The sequence below is a fragment of the Leptodactylus fuscus genome, chromosome 4, assembly GCF_031893055.1.
Source record: "Leptodactylus fuscus isolate aLepFus1 chromosome 4, aLepFus1.hap2, whole genome shotgun sequence".
NCBI lineage: Eukaryota > Metazoa > Chordata > Amphibia > Anura > Leptodactylidae > Leptodactylus > Leptodactylus fuscus.
This window is the reverse complement of record NC_134268.1, coordinates 123,383,311-123,402,379: the sequence shown is the minus strand read 5'-3', so window position 1 is coordinate 123,402,379 and position 19,069 is coordinate 123,383,311. Positions and strand designations below refer to the sequence as shown.

Below are 19,069 nucleotides of genomic sequence, written 5' to 3'. Positions count from 1 at the left end.
TCTGAGGGAATTAAGCATGGTCATAGATAGAGCCTTGTATCTAATATTTAAGGATTCAGTAATGACTGGGTCTGTTCCACAGGATTGACGAATAGCAAATGTGGTGCCAATTTTCAAAAGGGGTATTAAAGTGAACCTGGAAACTATAGGCCAGTAAGTTTAACTTCTGTGGTGGGAAAGATATTTGAGGGCTTTCTAAGAGATGCTATCCTGGAGTATCGCAATGTAAATCTTATAACACCAAATCAGCATGGGTTTATGAGGAATCGGTCTTGTCAGACTAATCTGATCAGCTTCTATGAGGAGGTCAGTTCAAGACTGGACATGGGTAATGCAGTAGACGTGGTGTACCTAGACTTTTCAAAGGCTTTTGATACAGTTCCACATAAATGGTTGGTATGCAAAATGGGAATGTTGGGACTGGGGAAAAACATATGCATTTGGGTTAGCAACTGGCTCACTGATAGGAAACAGAGGGTACTTGTTATTGGTAAATATTCAGACTGGGCCATATTCACCAGTGGGGTGCCACAAGGGTCAGTATTAAGTCCTCTCTTGTTTAATATCTTTATTAATGACCTGGTAGAGGGTTTACAAAGCATGGTGTCCATATTTGCAGACGATACTAAACTTTGTAGGGTAATTAATAATGAGGAGGATAGTAGAATATTACAAGAGGATCTAAGGAAACTGGAAGCATGGGCGGAGACGTGGCAAATGAAGTTTAATGTTAAAAAATGTAAGGTAATGCACTTTGGTTGACGTAATAAAATGTATGACTATGTACTTAATAGTAAATTACTGCGTAAGACTGCCAGTGAAAAAGACTTAGGGATTTTGGTGGACAGCAAACTTACCTTCAATGACCAATGTCAGGCAGCTGCTGCCAAGGCAAATAAAATTATGGAATACATCAAAAGAGGTCTAGATTCTCATGGCAAGGACATAGTTACGCCTCTATACAAATCACTGGTACGGCCACACTTAGAATATTGTGCGCAATTTTGGGCCCCGATATACAAGAAAGACATAAGTGAACATGAAAAAGTGCAAAGACAGACAACCAAAATGATTAGGCGAATGGGTGGACTGGAGTACAATGATAGATTAACCTTTTCGCTGCCAAGGGTCTCTGGAAATTTTGCACCTCCAGTAGCCAGAGCAATTTTCACAGTTTTGAGATGGGCAAAACAAACCTAAATTGCAACATTAAAAAAATCATCCAACCCCCCCCCCCCATACCTATATATTTTCTTAAAGTAGACACCTGCAGCATTGTCAGAATGCCACTTGGTACTGTATACGAACAGGCACCTTCATGCAATTTTGATTTAAATTGAATGTTTTATGAAAAAATGCAAATAAATGTATATTAGTTGTTAAAAGCGGAAACCAAACAAAAAATTAAAGAGGACCTTTCACCACTTTTGGGCACATGCAGTGTTATATACTGCCAGAAAGCCGACACCCCCCTCCCGCTCCTGATAGTGCTCGTCTATGGACGAGCGCTGTGAGGAGAGGGAGGGGGCGTTCCTCCCCGCTCCACAGCACAGCGCGATTGGCGCCGCGAGGCAGAAGGACGTCTCTGGCTAATGGTCAGAAACGCCCTTCTGACCATAGAGCACTACGGTACCGACACCGTAAGCTCTTTACACCGGGCACAGATCGGGAAAGCCGACAGTGCGCTGAACTCAGCGCACTGTCGGCTTTCTGGCAGTATATAACACTGCATGTGCCCAAAAGTGGTGAAAGGTCCTCTTTAAATGCACCAAACCTCCTAAAAATAAGAGTTCAATATGTGCAGAGTTCATACATATCACTATAGCCTGCACCCGCATGCACGTGTCTTCAGAAAATCGCTAGAATTGGAAGGAACAAAAATCTGCTTTGAAGCTGGAAATGTTAAAGTATCATCCTATAAAATGTAGTGATTACACACCACGAAAAGTGAGTGAACCCCTATATATATATATATATATATATATATATATATATATATATATATTTTTTTTTTTTTTTTTTGAAAGTAGACAACCTGAAGATTACAAATGTCTTAATGGGTCATCGATAGCCACATCCACCTTCATGCAACTTTGCCACCAACACAAATAATTTTTTGAAAAAATACGCTAAAACATATATTTGCACCTAAAACTCATGTTCAATCTCAGATTAATATACAAAATACATTTAAAATAATAGCTTAAGGCGTATACAATGTGTATATATACTATATGTACTGCAAACATAAACTACAACAAGAGCTCGGACTCCCAAAAACACAAATACAGAAGACAAGCAGGATTTAGCTGTTATTCACTAATATGTTAAAAAGTAATACTGCACCTACCTAACAGTGACTGTGATACCAAAATCTAACTTTTTTTCAGAGTACACAGCATTCCGTATATAAAAACACAGTTTAATAGTTTATATATACAACCACCCCCATTCAACCTTGCGGCAAACAGAAATTGCTAGCAAAAATTGCACAAAAATTCAAATTTGCCACTAAAGTGCGGCTCAAGCAATCCCTTTCTGCAAACAATGTACTGTACATAAAACTGCAATATGTGAGGAGTTCATAAATACCACAGATGTAAATATTTACAGGGGCGGGTGTTAAAGAATCGCCAAAAATCACAGAAATGCGCCATCCCATTTTGTGCATGCAAATTATATAGGACTTTACATGGAAATGTTATTTTCCATCCCCCTATAAAAATTTTAGCAATCTATACGTTCATCTCTAGTAATAATCGTTATTACTATTATTTTAGTGTGTAACGGATATCACTAAAGGCGTATTTTACTGTAGAAAGCTCAAGTATAGACAGGACAGGGATTGGGTGAAATGTAAACTTTATTTGCGACTTTGTGTATATGTTGTGTAAGTGTTTGGTGCGACTTTTTTTTTTTTGGCGCTGCGACCTGGACAATGGTAAACGTCTGGGTCACAGCGCCAATAAACTTCCTGGTTATGTTCAGGGGGTATAACATAAGAATACCCCACTAGTAAAGCTCAGGGGGGAAATTACATTATACCCGTATGTGACAATCAGAGACAAATGTATAGTATACGCTCTGATTGGCAGGAGAAGGGTTAATAGGGACAGAAGAGTCCCTGCCACCCCCCTCCTGGTGTCACATACAAGTTATATACAGAGTCAGATTGTTTCTCTGTCTCTCTCTGTCTGCTGGGCTGCTCGTGCCCCTCTCCCTTTCCTGCTACAGTTCCCAAATTGTTTACTTAGACAGGAGGTGGGGGGGACACTTTAGAGCTCTATATCTTGACTGCATCAACATATCTTGATGCTTTCTATTGCATTTTAAAGAGGAGAATCTCATCTTTAAAATGATACCACAAAATTGATGATTGAACTTACAGTTTTGGAGCGATTCACTGTTGAAACGCTGTCGGGAATTCAGATCTGCCAAATAGCGTTTTCAACAGTGAATTGCTCCAAAACTGTAAGTTCAATCATCAAATTCCTGGTATCATTTTAAAGATGAGATTATCTTCTTTAAAATGCATTTTAAAGCATCAGACTATCAGGAACGCCCTTCTGACTATAAAGAGCTACGGTAAAGGGAAAAAAAATAAATAAAAATGCTAACGTTAGGGTATGTTCATATGGCGGAATCCTGCTCCGGATTAGGCCTGAATGAATGGGCCTAATCAAGAGGGAGTCTTGCGCCGCAGAAGCCGTGGTTGTTTCAGTCACGGAATCCGCAGAAAGAAGGGGCATGTTGCTTCTTTTTCCTGCTAGCAGGAAAAAAAAGTGAGTGGCTCGCATTCAAATGAATGGGAGCCTTTTTTGCAGACGGAATTTGGAGGCGGTTTCCGCGTCAAAATCTGCCTGCAAAAAACTCTGTGTTAACAGACCTTGAGGGTGGGTTCACACAGCAATTTGTAGCACATACTATTCAATAGCTGTTATCATAGAGGTGAAATAGATAGTTACTTGTGCAAGGCATTGCTTCAATTAAAAAACAAACGCAGTTCTTTTGCAAAAAAAAATAAAAGTTTTTCCTGTGTAGTATACTGACCCATTAAATTTCATTGCCATATGCACATGACCGTAATGTCCATGGATCTGATTGTGGGCTGACAGTCCATGCTGCAAAATTTAGTACAGGTCCTGTTCAGTTTTGTGGCCAATCATAGCCGATGGCTCACACACAATGGTGTGCATGAGCAGGTGTCTAATTTGGCCACACCTGCCTGAAACATAACTGCATGCCCAGTTTTGCAACAATCCAGCATTTCTATGTGGGTATGTTATTTTGTGTCAATGGGGATTATTTATCTGATTTTTTGTTTTGGTCATACTTTTAGACTGCACTTTTTTCTTTTTTAAAAGACTAGTTTTACTGTGGTACTTATTTACGATCTCGGCACATCTTCTTGTTAAAGGTTGTGCACGTGTTAGTGTAGATGCTTCTTTTTAGGCTATGTGCACTTTATTGTTTTTTGGGGTTTTTTTGTTCAAAAAGGTGCAATTGCCCCTTTTTAATGGTTTATAATCTGACGGGCTCTTTTACGCTGCCCATGGACTAGAGTGCATTTGTGCTGATTTAAAGGGGCTCCATCATTGGGAAAAGTCATTTTTAACTAATAACATCCTTGCATAGGCTTTAGAAATGCTATTCCACACCTACCTTTAGTATGTAAATTGCCTCAGTGGCTTTTGAATAAGTCCGTTTTTATTCACATGCTAATTAGACTCGGTGCACCATTGTGCACCCTCTTTGCTATTGTTTCCTATGAGTGTATACAGCACAGACTGCTGCTGCTGATTCAGCTTCCTGTTTGCACACACACATAGGAGATCCCAGCAGCACTCGTCTCTGCTGTTAACTTCCTGTGCTGGCTGGAAGGTCATTAGCATATGAATAAAAACGGACTTATTCAAAAAATACTGAGGCAATTTACATACTAAAGTTAGGTTTGGAATAGACTTTCTAAAGGCTATGCAAGGATGTGATTAGTTAAAAATGACTTTTCCCAATGATAGAGACCCTTTAAGGTGCAAGTCATAAATGCAGCATAAAGGGGATCTGTATTTAAAGAGGACCTTTCACCTCCTGGGGCACATACGGTTTTAATATACCACTAGAAAGCCAACAGTGCACTGAGTTCAGCTTTCACGTTCTGTGCCCCCGGTGAAGAGCTATCGGTGCTGGTACCGTAGCTCTTTACTGTCAGAAGGGCATTTCTGACAATCTGTGCCCCAGGAGGTGAAAGGTCCTCTTTAAGCCACACCACCATTTCTCACTAAAAAGTAAAAGTGGCAAGAGGAGCATAGCAGCGTGAAGAAAAGTTGCAAATGCTTAATCAATAAATAGTAGGGCACAAAAAGACCTCAAAAAGATGCAATTTATGCCAAAAAAAGCACAATTGGTTTAATGAATGTTCCCCATTGAGTGTATTTTAAAGCATTAAGCCCAAATCATGCGACCAATGTTGATGGTCATGTGGTAGGGTTTGTTGTTTTTTTTTTAAATTACAAGGCTGCAATAAATTCAATACATGTGAATGGGGCTATTCACAGGACCATTTTTAGGCTGAGGCCTCATGTTGCGGAAAAACAGCTTGTCACAGAAAACAGGTCTTATAAGCTATGTAATCAGAAATATATAAACAGTTATAACTTTGAAAGTTAAAGTGGTGAGAACAAAACTAAAAAAAAAATAAAGTTGCTTCTAGATGCAGGCTAGGGATTGCCACACAGCAATATTGGCTGCGATTCCTGTTGCGCAACCAAAGATCGCCATGTTACCCTGTGGCTCATTCATTAATGTTATTATGACCCAAGTGATGTTACTTCTAGTCCTATAAAAAGGAGCAAAGTCCGAGCTTTTTGCTACTTGAAGTCACGGCACTCTCAGGGACGCAGAGTAATTCCATTCAACTAATATTAGTGAATGAGACAGTGTGACATGGGGATCTTTAGTTCCGGGGTAAAATCCTCACAGACTTGCAGGTCAGCGCAGTTTCCAATCACATAGCAGGTGCGCCGCTTCCACACCGTACAAGCAATCTGTAAAACCAACGTAGTTCCCAAGGAAAACTGAAATTCTGCAGAAAGCAACATGAATAAGTCGTGGACTGATAATATAAAACTAGCTGTGCTTTCTGGTCTTAAGAATCCCAGCAGAACTGCCTGCATGGGAACTAGTGGCATTGAGTGTACGTAGGTAAACTAGTAGAAAGCTAGAACCGCAGTGTGCACTTAGAAACATGTCCGCGCTAGAAGAAGCAATAGTTAAGTCTTCAGTTTAGGTCACGTCTGTAGAGGTGAGCGCCACATCATGCTGCATTGAGTCCTCCTTCAGCTCTCTTCGATCCATAGCAGGTTTTACCGACTCACCGCTCTACTGCGCCAGCGCACTGACCAAGCAGCTGTCGCCGCTGTTGTCTCTATGACGTCACATACCAGAAGTGACGACACAGGTTGTACGGGGATATGAAGGCTTGATAAACAGGTGAGAGTAATCCTTTTAGCGGTCATGGTATTTGAGACAGGGTTGTGTCTGTTGTCACCTACGAAGCAGGAACGCTATTTTATATCCTTAGATGTTTATACTGACACAAAGCTGTGGTGAGGTTGGTTCCCAGCTCTAAATGTCTTTATCAGGCCTGGTTCACTTCTCTGTCGGTGATGTGGACTCCCCCAATGGACTACCGAACAAATAGGCAAGCAGTGTGCAGTGAAAGCAGGCCGACCTCAGAGAATATAGGGCCAGTTCTCACGGAGTTAACCCGCTCACATTCTGGCAGGTATACACGTGTCAGAATGTGAGCGCTCAAAACAGATCCCATTCATTTCAATGGGTCGTTACGGGCGTATAACGCGCGTAATTTTGTGTGCGCAAAATTGCAACCCATTGAAATGAATGGGATCTTTTTTGAGCGCTCACATTCTGACACATGTATACGTGACAGAATGCGAGCGTGTTAACTCCGTGTGAACTGGCCCTAAGGGTCAGCCTCTACTGGGAGGCTTTTTTTTTTTTTTTTTGAGGCGGATTCAGCATCAAAAACAGCGCCAAAAACCTCTGTGTGCACTGACCCTAATAGGGTCCGTGTGCTTCCCGCACGAGTCATGTAGACAGAAAAGTAGATCTACTTTGCGTTCGGTAGTCCGTTGGAGGGGGGGTCCCCATGCGGACTCCCTGAACAGATTAGTGATGCAGATGTGAACCAGGCCTCAGTAATTTCATCACAGTCATACATATTAGGCTAGGTTCACACGTACAATGTGCATATAAGAGATCCTCAAGTATCAGAGTCAAACATCAGATTAATGGAGGTTTCACACAAATTTTCAACGCTGATACGTGACTCATGTCTGAATTCTGAAACAAATCCCATTTACGTTGTGCAGTGTCTTGGCCGATTTAGTAACTCAGATGACTTCCGAGTGTATGTCATAAGTTAGGCCTGGTTCAGATCTGCATTTGGGGAGTCTGCAAACAGCACTTTTCTCATTTTTGCTTACCTAAGCCAGTCCAGGACAAGCTGTCCTGGACTGGCTTAGCATCACCATCTCGGCAGCCCGGCACGGGAATCGAGCGGTGGATTGGGGAGGCTCTGTGGACCCTGCGCTGCTCCAGCGGCCTCCCCAGGTAGAGAGCAGGTATTCTCCATGTCTGCTCTCTGCCTGCTTACACCGCTCTGCCCCACCCCCCTTCGCTCTGCCCCGCCCCCCTTCGCTCTTCCTGCCCCCTTTCGCTCCGCCCCCTCCTCCCAGGGGGCGGCTTTCTGTTGTCCACCTCGGGCGGCAAAAAAGGTAGGTTCACCCCTGATTGTATGTGCTTCATAGCTGACTTCCAATTTAACACTAGCTTTGACTCTCTGTTGTTCAGGTCTGTCGGGTTATCAGGACAACGTAGAGTTGGACCACTAAAACGGTTACAGTGACTATAACGGGGTTTATAATTTTTTTTTAACATTAAAAGTTTTATTGAAAATTTTTAAATAAAATGCGAGACGATGTTAAAGGGACCCACTCCCCCTCCCCGGGCCCTCTCCCTCCTCTATGATATTCTGCTGACTGCCGCTGCCCCGGGCCCACCCCCTTATGTTAGGGCTTGGGATTCTGACTTAGGGGCGGGACTATCTGCCGCTGATTGGGATCGCTGTTTCCTATTCTCACACAAGCTGCCTTTACCCTGTAGCGCTTAAGAGAAAAAATTTAAACTGCTGACCGGATGGTATAGGTGCCCCACCCTCCTCCATAAAATTTACCCCACGCTCTCTGACCGGTGTTGGCGCTGTGGTACTGTGGAGGGTTCTCTCTTACATATTTGGTGGGAATGTGGGGAGATTCAACCCTTTTGGATGTCTGTGTTTTCCCTGTACGAGAAAGTCTCTGGCCATTCTTTAACACCCTCCCCGCAGGTGGCTCTCCTTTCACTTATCCCAGGCAAACTTTCCAGTGTTAAAGGTGATCTCCTGCGCCACTTCCTTACGGCCGCCAGGACGGTTATCCCATGCCATTGGCGTAGCGGCACTCCTCCCTCTCTGTTGGAATGGTTGCAGGAATTTGTCCTTATTCGTTGAATGGAGTACTTAGTGGCGATGGATCTACCCGATTCCTCAAAGTTTGATGCCCCCTGGCAGCCGTGGGTGGTGTTCCAGGAATCCTCAGACTTCTCTGCCCTATTTGCCTACTCTCCCTACTGTGTCTCTTCTCCGGTCTTTGCTGTCTGTCTTCCTGTAGTGGTTCCTGGTCTTTGTCATTCCCCATCCCTTTGCTGTCTGGTATTCCCCCCCCCCCCCCCCCCCCCTCTGCTGGTCCCTAGTGCGTGGACTTAGCTTTGCCATTCTCTTGTTTCCTTCCTTCTTTCCTTTTTTCTCTACTACGCTTCTTCTTTCCATCTTCTTCCCGTGTTTTTGTTTGGTTTGTTATTTTTAGGAGGACTGTGTCCTCCCTGATAGGACGTCCCCCTTACGTATACTTTACCCTGAGGCCCTGTGTGGTCCCGTTTCCTTTTGGGGTTCTCCTATCCTCATTGTTTGCTTGATTTATTTGTTTGTTTCTTATTTCTTGTTAAAAAAAATCTTTCAATAAAATTTGACTACACCTAAAATGCGAGACGAAAGATATAAGTCAAGTGAAAAACATTAACGGGCATACACAATGAAGGAGGATATGGGGCAGTCGAAGGGAAAAACAAGTAACGGCGTGTGTGTGTGAGGGGGGGGGGGGGAGAACGGAAGGGAAACATGGGGAAAAGAGGGAAACAAAGGCTCTGACGCAGCAGAGCCACATAGTCAAATCAAAACAGTGAGCATAAATCAATTACTGGGGGTTTGATGTTTTTAAACCGAAAGCTGATTTTGGCAGACGCTGTGCCAGAGTCAACAACAGAGTCTCCGATTCATATGTGTACTTATGACACTAAGCCAGAGATGAAAGCCAGAAATCTGTGTAAGGCTACATTCAAACGGTCGAGGTGCAAAATAGTCATGAAAACGTCCATTTTTAACAACCATCTTGCACCCGAGGGGGATCTGTGAAAACAGACAAATATAGGTCATAACCTATTGTTTTAATGCTCTGTGAAAACTAACCGTCAAAATAACGTTTATGTGAATAACCCCCATTCACTGACAATGACTTGGAAGCTAGTAGTGTCCTGCAGCAAAAAAGCGATGCAAGAAAAAATGTGGCAGCAGCGCATCATAGTTTTTCCTGCAGTGCTTTTCACACAAAGTCTGCAGACTTTCTGCTTTCATTATACCTATAGGGAAACTGCTGGCGTTTCTCTAGGTATAATTGACATGCTGCGATTCGTAGCATGTCTGCTGCATGTATTTTAGTGCATGGGGTTTTCTAGAATTCCATCCACTACAAAGTGATTGTAAAACACTGCAGTTTTTCTGCCATGAATAAACCGTGGCGTTTACGCCATGTGGGGCCCTGGCATAAAGAGGTTGACCAGGATAAACTTTTGTTTTTCATAGGCCGGAAGGTTAAAAAAAAAAAAAAACATACTCGCCTGTCCCTGGTGCTTCAATGTCTCCCAGTGTGATTGAATAAACACTCTTGTATCTAATATAACGTGCCACAAAATTGAATAAATAACTAACAGATAGGAGAATGTACCTACCCGAAAAGGATGTTTGACTTATAAAAAACAAATCTATATTAAGGATAGTTTAAAACCCCATAGCAACACAAAAATATATTAACCCCATAAATATCCTTTAAAAAAACAAAACAACACACGTCCCCCATAGACTATGGCTTTGGGGAATTGCTTGTGTGAAATAGGTCAATGGCTATAAACACCTCAAGTGGCCAATATTCAACTGTAGCCTCAAGATGTCGTTTATATTCAGAGGACCAAAAACAGGGGTCAGTTATGGCCACTATCACCAACGGCAGTCCTGAGATATAAATACCGCTCTATTTGGTGAGTATTGAAAAGGCAAGGGTCAATAGATTGTCAAAAGACCTTTATCAGCTACTGCCTACTATGACTAACAGACTACCTAAAACATGAAAAACTACCTAACCTGTTTCGACATCCCCATTCAGATGTCAGGGGATATCTCATCGGAGGTGGGTGAAAAATCAGCTAGAGCTGTCTCATCTTTCACTTCATCTAGCTCTCCTTAGGTAGGTATCAGTAGGTCAATGACTGCATTTAGCTCTCCTTAGATAAGTATCAGTGAATCAACTAGGGTAAGGCTGGGTCTATCTCATAGTTTCCTCTGTCTAAATTTCCCCATCAGTATCCTTAGGAGCAGACTTCGTTATTCTTAGTTTCAACCCCCAGCGCCCGTGAGTTCGTGCTGTGGATACGGTCTATTTAGAGTACAAGATACGCCCCCATCCTTAGGGCATGGCCAATCACAGGACTCCACTCGTGATCATCCCATCTGTAGGCAGGTGGGTACTGCACTGCGCATGCGTAAGTTGGAGCGAATGGGGGACAGATGTCGCACGATCCCCCGCACACTCCGCCCATCGGAAACCGCTCCTTTGTTTATTTTGTTTATCTATGTCTGTCCTTGCTGCGTGTACAAAGACCAATGGAGAGCAAACTCTCTCCCTACAGTCCCGCCTCTTCTCCGGAACCAAAACATCATTCCACAGCGATCCTAAGCAGGTCTGTATACATATCCTGTAGCCTAGATACCATGGTTTCTTCACTATCAGGAGACCCTCACAAAGAAGCGTCCCCCGTATTATACACTCCTGACATAGATAGGCAGACTGATTGTCAGCCAGATTAATTGAACGCATAAAAACCGCCCAATATGAAGGAACACTACAAGCCGATCCGCCTATAATGCGAATTAAGTCGACTATATGCTGTGGGTTCGCCACAATCCAGTATGGACTAAACCCAAACGTATGGCACAATATTAAGGGGATATGAAAGATGGCAAATCACCTATTAAATAAAACATCCATAGGTGATGTTACCATTTAGACCATTGGGTTTCACTATTTTTAAAAGAAACATCCACTTCGCCTCCCTCTGTAGCAACCTCTGTAGCAATGTCTTCCAGTGTGGTCTGGTCCGGCTGTTTCCACTGCACTGTGACGTCCGCTTAGTCCGCTGGTTGTCACGTAACTAATGCAGCCAGCTATTGCCAGTCAGCGGCCTAACCAGTATCTTTTGCTGAGGCCGCTGATTGGTCTCAGAGGTCACATGTCGGAGGACTTCCGCCAGATTAAAACACTGTTTGCAAGACAATTCTGCTGCACACACTTGCATGAAAAAGGTGCAATGAACATGAGGCAAAATTGGCATGTGAAAAAACACTGTGGCAGCAGGACTGGAATATGTGTTTTTATATATATATATAATATATATATATATATATATATATATATATATATATATATATATATATATATATATTATATATATATATATATTTTTAATTTTTTTTTAATATTAGGCTGGAAACCGTAAAAAAAAAGTGGCCATTATGTGGGCGTGTAGTAAACACCCCTAAATAAGTAATTTTATAATCAGTAATACATTCATTTAGCCTAAAAATTCACATTCTCAAGGGGTTAAAGGGAGAAATGAATCTTAATTTTTTTCTGAGCATACAAATATCCCATATGTGGATGTAAACTGCTGTTTGGGAACATGGCAGTGTGCTAAATGGAAGGAACTCCACTGGGTGTATGAAAAGCAGATTTTGCTGCAATAGTTTTTTGGTGACATTTTCAAGTCTCATTTGCAGAGCCCCTAATGTACCAGTACAATGGAAAACCTCCAAAAGTGATTCCATTTGGAAACTACATCCCTCAACAAATTTATTGAGCATTTTTTAGCTGATTTCATAACAGATTTTATTAACATTGGGACATGAAATTGAAAAATTACTAAAATGTAGTTTTTATCACATTTTTTTTTTTTTGTTACAGTGGTTAAAGAAGAGAAGGTACCTTACAGTTTGCTACACAATTTCTCATGAACACAGCAATACCCCATATGTGGACATAAACTGCTGTATAATAACATGGCAGGGTTTAAGATTAAAAGTTATTTGGCACTGATTTTGCTAGAATAGTTTTCTAGTGTTATGTCGCATTTGCAGAACCATAAAGTACCAATACAAGGGAAACCTCCAATAGTGACATTTCAGAAACTTCACCCCTCACAGAATTTTTTTTAAGGGGTCTAGTGAGCATTTTGACATTTTGACCCAAGAGATGGTTGATTTGATCCTAATCTATCAACTATAGAGCATAAACCCACTACATTTTAGCATCTACCATGACACAGAAAAAGAGCAATCTATGAGTGCAGTCAGTAAAGCTGCTTGCTGTGTGAGAATAATATCCCACCTGTAACCACACAAGCATCCAGCAGCACATACGTAGAAGATTTTTTCTTTTTATTTCTGCATAGCTTACAATGTATCTTCAGTCATAGCGGTTTGCAGGTACAGTCCTATGAAAAAGTTTGGGCACCCCTATTAATCTTAATCATTTTTAGTTCTAAATATTTTGGTGTTTATAACAGCCATTTCAGTTTGATATATCTAATAACTGATGGACACAGTAATATTTCAGGATTGAAATGAGGTTTATTGTACTAACAGAAAATGTGCAATATGCATTAAACCAAAATTTGACCGGTGCAAAAGTATGGGCACCTCAACAGAAAAGTGACATTAATATTTAGTAGATCCTCCTTTTGCAAAGATAACAGCCTCTAGTCGCTTCCTGTAGCTTTTAATCAGTTCCTGGATCCTGGATAAAGGCATTTTGGACAAACAATTCAAGTTCAGTTAAGTTAGATGGTCGCCGAGCATGGACAGCCCGCTTCAAATCATCCCACAGATGTTCAATGATATTCAGGTCTGGGGACTGGGATGGCCATTCCAGAACATTGTAATTGTTCCTCTGCATGAATGCCTGAGGATTTGGAGCGGTGTTTTGGATCATTGTCTTGCTGAAATATCCATCCCCGGCGTAACTTCAACTTCGTCACTGATTCTTGAACATTATTCTCAAGAATCTGCTGATACTGAGTGGAATCCATGCGACTCTCAACTTTAACAAGAGTCCCGATGCCGGCATTGGCCACACAGCCCCAAAGCATGATGGAACCTCCACCAAATTTTACAGTGGGTAGCATGTGTTTTTCTTGGAATGCTGTTTCTTTTTGGACGCCATGCATAACGCCTTTTTTTATAACCAAACAACTCAATTTTTGTTTCCAAAATGAAGCTGCCTTGTCCAAATGTGCTTTTTCATACCTCAGGCAACTCTATTTGTGGCGTACGTGCAGAAACGGCTTCTTTCTCATCACTCTCCCATACAGCTTCTATTTGTGCAAAGTGCGCTGTATAGTTGACCGATGCACAGTGACACCATCTGCAGCAAGATGATGCTGCAGCTCTTTGGAGGTGGTCTGTGGATTGTCCTTGACTGTTCTCACCATTCTTCTTCTCTGCCTTTCTGATATTTTTCTTGGCCTGCCACTTCTGGGCTTAACAAGAACTGTCCATGTGGTCTTCCATTTCCTTACTATGTTCCTCACAGTGGAAACTGACAGGTTAAATCTCTGAGACAACTTTTTGTATCCTTCCCCTGAACAACTATGTTGAACAATCTTTGTTTTCAGATCATTTGAGAGTTGTTTTGATGATGCCACTCTTCAGAGGAGATTCAAATAGGAGATCAACTTGCAATTGGCCACCTTAAATACCTTTTCTTATGATTGGATACATCTGGCTATGAAGTTCAAAGCTCACTGAGGTTACAAAACCAATTTTGTGCTTCAGTAAGTCAGTAAAAAGTAGTTAGGGGAATTCAAATCAATAAAATGATAAGGGTGCCCATACTTTTGCACCGGTCAAATTTTGGTTTAATGCATATTGCACATTTTCTGTTAGTACAATAAACCTCATTTCAATCCTGAAATATTACTGTGTCCATCTGTTATTAGATATATCAAACTGAAATGGCTGTTGCAAACACCAAAATATTTAGAACAAAAAATTATTAAGATTAATAGGGGGTGCCCAAACTTTTTCATAGGACTGTATATGTGAGGCTGTGAATAGAATCAGCCCCTCCATCTGCATGGTCTGTGTGAAGACAGAAATACCTCTCCCCCCCCCCCCCCCTCACCTCACTGCTTTTTTTTTTTTTTTTTTTTGTCTTGATGCTAGGGACGTACTTCTCTAGTAACAAAGAAGTCAACTGTTAATTGGCTAGAAGGGAGACACCTAGTGGCAGGAACTTTAGGTAGGTTTTTCAGGCAAAAAGCATCAACATTTTCAAATAGGGCCAGTTCACGCGGAGTTAACGCGCTCGCATTCTGGCACGTATACACGTGTCAGAATGTGAGCGCTCAAAACAGATCCCATTCATTTCAATGGGTCGTTATGGGCGTATAACACGCATAATTTTGTGCGCGCAAAAGTGCGCACGTCATACGACCGTAACGACCCATTGAAATTAATGGGATCTGTTTTGAGCACTCACATTCTGACACATGTATACGTGCCAGAATGCGAGCGTGTTAACTCCGTGTGAATTGGCCCTTAAAGTGCATTACATGTTAATCCAGAGTTGCATGTTCTATGAAAGTTATTTGACAAATTGGTGACCAATTAAGTGGTAACGTGCCATGTAAACCAGGCTTATTGTTGATGGCTTTGGTGGGATGGGGCCGGGGGGGGAGAAAGAGTATTACCAATTTTACATTGGAGCCTAGGAGCTTCAGGTTATGTCCCTTGATACGTCTTTCCATCATTGAGCAAGGAATGAATGCATTATAAAAAACTGCTCAGGCTCTATACACATTTGCAAATATTTAAGTAATATTAAATATTTAAAGGGGTTTTCCCCAACTTCCTTGCTTACCATCTTGTCTACTCTTTCTTTTTCTGACTTCCTGTATCCTTTAACAAGCTGGTAGGCGGGCTTTCACTGTTTGTTGGACATGACACTATGATCACTATCATCAAAGATTATTTATTATGATTACTAGAAATCTAATAGAAATTTAGATCAATTAATGTACACAGTAAATGTATATTCCATTACACAGGTTTGGAGAGAAAAAAACGTACATGTTACAAGAACAGACAGCAGGTTTGCACTAATCTCAACTCTATTACGCTAGGTTCACACCTGCGTTCATCTGTCCGTTTTGAGCTTTCCGTCTCCTGCATGCCAGAAGTCGGAAAGCTCAGACCGGTTCCGGCCATGAGCGGCGGTGAGCGTTTTATGCTCTCCGCCGCGAAACCGGATTTTTTTTTATCCGGACACAGAGTACTGCATGTCCGACTCTGTGTCCGGATTATAAAACCCAGTTTCGCGGCGGAGAGCCTAAAACGCTCACCGCCGCTCACGGCCGGACATCTCTCTCACCCATTGGAGGTGGAGGACCCAGAGAGCAGTTAGTCACCCCTTCTAAGGGGTTCACACATCAGTATGCCATCTGTCCGTTTGAATTCAGTTTGACACTTCAAAACGGACTGATACACATACTGATTGCATACTGACACCTTTTGATAGCAAACGTTCTCTGTCCCCTAGAGGAGAGATAAGAGGATTAAAAGTAGCAATTGTAAACAGAGTAGAGATAAGGAGGACATAAGTACATTTATTATATCTCCTTATCTTTACTTTGTTTACAATTGCTACTTTTAATCCCCTTATCTGTCCTCTAGGGGACTAGAACGTTTTCTATCAGCATAAAAAGGTGTCAGTATGCAATCATTATGTGCATCAGTCCGTTTTGAAGTGTCAAACTGAATCCAAACGGACGCATGGCATACTGATGTGTGAACACAGCATAAGATGCAATGTTAGAAGAGACACCATGCAAGGGACCTAAGCAATCTTATGTAATCAATAGGGAGGAATAATGTCACACAGCAGGTAAACCACGCATAATTTCTAAGGCATTGCATTTAGGCAAAACTCTTGATTTACATAAAATATCACTTTAGATATGATCCTTCAGATGGGAATACTCCTTGAAAGAGAACCTGTCACGTCTGTCAGGAGTTTGAGGTCAATCTTTCTCTCCAAGAATCGGTTACTAATAATCAAATTTTCAGCTGTGTAATAGTGACATGAAATACTTAGGGCTAGTTCACATGGAGACAAGGAGGCGGATTTGGACAGTGGATTTCACCTCAAAATCCGCCTCCATAGAATGGTGGTCTATGGAGACCGCTAGATTTTTTTCCCCATTTTTTTTTTAATTTTTTTTTTTTTCACTTTAAAAAAAATAAAATAACATTTAAAAAAAAATATTTTTTTAATTTTTATTTTTTTCCTCTTTTTTCTTTTTTTCACTTTAAAAAAAAATAATTTATTTTTTTTTAAATTTCTTTTTTTTTAAAATGTAATTTTTTTATGGTTTCCTTTTCCTATGCAGGTTCAGGATCATCCCAACCTATATGAAAAATCCAACCCCCTTTACTTGGATTGCCACGCCAGGGACGCCTCCTGGATTACAGCTTGCCAGGAACTGTTTCCAGACTGGGCAACTCTGTCCCAAGAGGTGAAAGATCGGATCGGCGAGTAAATAAATTTATTTAGCTAGGAACTTCAGGTTGTGAAAGTTTTTATTATGAATTGTTTTTCACGTTTATCTTTATGTTTTTTCTATTCCAGAAAAAGACATCAAGAAGAGAGCCCCACTGAGCCTGCCTTCCTGTTCCGAACCGGAGAGGGGACCCAATGTCTTGCCTGGTTCTACTCTTTTGGCGGGGGATCCACCAGCTTTGGTCACCGCTCACAAGTCGACAGAGGAAGAAGAGGTAACCCAGCCGGTGCGCCCCCCCCAGAAGAGAAGGAGACGTCAGGACCCTTCTGTCCCCACACCTTTCACCCAGGAGCAGACCGGAGGGACCCCTGAGTAATGGACAGGCAGCTGGAATCTAGCTCTGTCCCTTATCCAGAGGGTGGACAGCATAGATGACTGTGACCATTTTGGTCAAGAGGTGGCAAATTCCTGCCACCAGATGCCCCTCGAACGTCAAGAGAATTTTAAATCCATGCTGTGGCGGCAGCCTTCCGGTTTGCTCCTAGCCTGCCGGGATTCAGTTATCTGATAACCCAATTCCGGCAGGATATCGGGCTTCCTGATGTCCCTTTGGCAGCCCCCCACAAATCCAACCACTCACCCAAGCCCAATATGGGCCACAATTCACACCCACCTGAGCCCAATATGGGCCACAACCTTCAACAAGCTAACCACAATATGGGCCCGCCCAAGGCCCCCAATCCTCGGGTGGCCGACTGATAAGGTGTATCCTTGACCCATACTATGAGCCACCCGAGGATTGAAATGTAGAGTTATAGGGTTTTAAATAAAGCTATTTTTTTAGAAAAAGAAAAAATGTGTTTGTATTTATTTATTTATTTTAAAAAGGGGTGGTATTTCACTTTAAAGAGGACCTTTGACCCTTGGGGCACATGCGGTTTACCGCTAGGAAGCCGACCGTGTGCTGAATTCAACGCACTGTCTCCTTCCTAGTGGTGTATTAACTGCATGTGTCCCAGAGGGTCAAAGGTTTTCTGCAGAAGGATGTGCCCCCAGTGTGAAAAGGTCCGCTTTATAAAGAGGACCTCTGACCCTTTGGGGCACATGCGGTTTACTGCTAGGAAGCCGACCGTGTGCTGAATTCAGCGCACTGTCTCCTTCCTAGTGGTGTATTAACCGCATGTGCCCCAGAGGGGCAAAGGTCTTCTTTATATACAACCCTACCAATACCTTAGTAAAAAAAAAAAAAAGACACTGACACAGATATAAATTTAACACATTTTAATTTTTGAACATTTTTAGGAAAAGTTTTGAAACATTTTTTTAAAGAAAAAAAATTTAAATTTGAAAATTTTTACGGTTTTCTTTTTTTAAATAAATTTTTAAGTTTAAAAAAAACAAAAAAAAAATAAGAGGAAAAAACAAAAGGGGGATAAAAGGTACACCACGATGAGGAAGGTCTTCAGTCCTGGTCAGGCTGCTCATCACTGAGGCGAGAAAACTGCCAAGGCAGGCATCTTTGGGACTCATAAAATAGTCCGTGAAGGAATCTCTCACTCGTACAGCTGCGTCGGCTGCCCGACCGTGGCTACTGGTGGACAAAATTGGGTCATTCAAAGCTGCCTGTGGTTCCACTCCAATGTTCGTGCTTTCATACTCCTGAACAAAGTCATGAAGCACGCAGACAGCTTTGACGACCACATCCACGGTGTTGGGAGCCAACTGCATTGCAGAGGTGAGGACTCTCCACTTACTAGTCATGATCACGAAGGTGCACTCCACGAAGCGTCATGCCTCGCTCAGCCTCATGTTGAAGACCCTCTTCCGGGCATCCAGTCTCCTCCGTGGGTATGGGCGCAGCAGGTTTTCTTTTAGTGGAAATGCCTCATCCCCTACTATGACGAAGGGGACTGGATGCGTGGTACCCGGAAGCGGTCTTGGTGGAGGTAGGGTCACCTGATCTCCCGGTACTCTGCGACCCAAAAGTGATGTCAGTAGCGCCCGGGAGTCCCCAGTACTACCATAGGCACCGACTTCGATGGCAATAAAACGGTACATAGCATCAGCG

The 19,069-nt window shown here is 42.1% G+C and overlaps 1 long non-coding RNA gene across 1 annotated transcript; it reads left to right on the top strand.

Annotated features, from left to right (window-relative positions):
- Positions 1-6,426: 6,426 nt before the first annotated feature.
- LOC142200593 (uncharacterized) lies at positions 6,427-17,827 on the top strand. Its single transcript, XR_012715465.1, has 3 exons — positions 6,427-6,489; positions 16,891-17,036; positions 17,130-17,827. It is a non-coding gene; the product is annotated as an uncharacterized LOC142200593 (long non-coding RNA).
- Positions 17,828-19,069: the final 1,242 nt, after the last annotated feature.